A 1,836-nucleotide genomic window follows, 5' to 3' on the forward strand; every position below is an offset into this window, starting at 1 on the left:
AATCCACTCACCTCAGCCTCCCAAAGGCGTGGGATTACAGGCTGAGCCACCGAGCCCAGCTGAGCCTGTTTTTTTTAATGTCTTTTTGTTGTTGTTGTTCTTAACAACCTGTTAGATAACAGGACTTATTCTTGAGTTTGTAAATTGACTTGGAACCCCACAAAGTAAGAAACAGACTCTGTACAGTAGCATGCAAAGTAAGAAATGTGACTGTATGTGTGAAGGAGGTGTATGTGTAACATAATCTGACCTGGCCTGCTGGCCTGGTCAGTATCAAATGTCAGAACATACCACACAGGAGCCATTGGGAGGCGAAGGTGAGAGGATTGCCTAAGCCCACGGGTTTGAGACCAATCTGGGCAACTTGGCAAGACCTCATCTCTACAGTAAATCAAAAAATTACCCAGGCGTGCTGGCGCATGCCTATAATTCCAGCACTGGGTGCAAGTATTTCAAAGATTTGTTATTTAAGTGAAGAGAATCCCTGGATGAAAGAACCCGTCAATAAACAAGCTCTCTAATATGAGAGAGAGTGTGTGAGTGAGCTTCAGTTTTTCTGGGAATGACTTACTGGGCCCAACTCTGTTTACACACACATACACATGCACATATACCTGTGTATATATATCCTTTTAAAAAATCAGGATCTGGAGGGGGACACAACACCAGTAAGAGTACCTGATCTCACACCAGGCAAAGTGAGGACCAAAGAGAGACCCAAACTTTACCTGTAAGATGACCACTTGTGGCCGGGCATGGTGGCTCAAACCTGTAATCCTAGTATTTTGGGATGCTGAGGCAAGAGGATTGCCTGAGCCCAGGGATTCGAGACCAGCCTAGGTAACTGGCAAGAACTGATCTCTACAATAAACAAATAAAAAACTAGCCAGACATGGTGGCATGCGCCTGTAGTTCCAGTTACTTGGAAGGCTGAGGCAGAAGGATCACCTGAGCCCCACAGGTTGAGGCTGTGGTGGCCATAAGCATGCCACTGCACTCTGAGTAAGACTCCTACTCAAAAAAAAAAAAAAACGGTGGCTCAGCCTGTAATCCCGCGCCTTTGGGAGGCTGAGGTGAGTGGATTGCATGAGTCCGCGGGTTCGAGACCCGCCTGGGCAGCGAGACCTCATCTCTACAATAAATCAAAAAATCAGCCGGGCGTGGTAGCGCATGCCTGTAATTCCGGCTACTCAGAAGGCTGAGGCGGAAGGATCACCGGAGCCCAGCAGGTCGAGGCTGCGGTGGCCGGGAGCGGTCACTGCACTCCAGTCTGGGGCGACAGAGTGAGACTCCAACTCAAAAAAAAAAAAGAGCACTTGTGTACCTAATCCTGAATGTACCTCACATCTTTTTTTTTTTTTTAAATCAGGATCCTACTTAATGTTCATATGTTACATTTAGTTATTATGTTTCTCTAGTCTCTTTTAGTCCAGAATACTTTTCTTGTTTATTTATTTACAAATTTTATTTATTTTTAGAGACAGGGCCTCTTTCTGTTGCCCAAGCTGGAGTGCTATGGCACAGTCTTGGTTCACTAACTTAGAAGTCCTAGGCTCAAGCAATTCTCCCATATCAGCCTCTCAAGTAGCTGCGACTACAGGCACACACTACTGTGTCAGCTAATTTTTTTTTTTTTTGAGTTGGAGTCTCACTCTGTCGCCCAGACTGGAGTGCAGTGGCCGCTCCCGGCCACTGCAGCCTCGACCTGCCAGGCTCCAGCGATCCTTCCGCCTCAGTCTTCCAAGTAGCCGGAACTACAGGCGCGCGCTACCACACCCGGCTGATTTTTTGATTTATTGTAGAGATGAGGTCTCGCTGCCCAGGCGGGTCTCGAAC

General features: G+C 47.2%; 1 protein-coding gene across 3 annotated transcripts in view; it reads left to right on the top strand.

The window, feature by feature from the left end:
- The window catches only part of DDX50 (DExD-box helicase 50), a 49,068-nt gene that overhangs the window by 39,630 nt on the left and 7,602 nt on the right, over positions 1–1,836 (top strand). The gene's annotated exons all lie outside the window — the stretch shown is intronic.

Source organism: Carlito syrichta, unplaced genomic scaffold (assembly GCF_000164805.1).
Source record: "Carlito syrichta isolate Samal-C Ts95f unplaced genomic scaffold, Tarsius_syrichta-2.0.1 Scaffold315646, whole genome shotgun sequence".
NCBI classification, from domain to species: domain Eukaryota; kingdom Metazoa; phylum Chordata; class Mammalia; order Primates; family Tarsiidae; genus Carlito; species Carlito syrichta.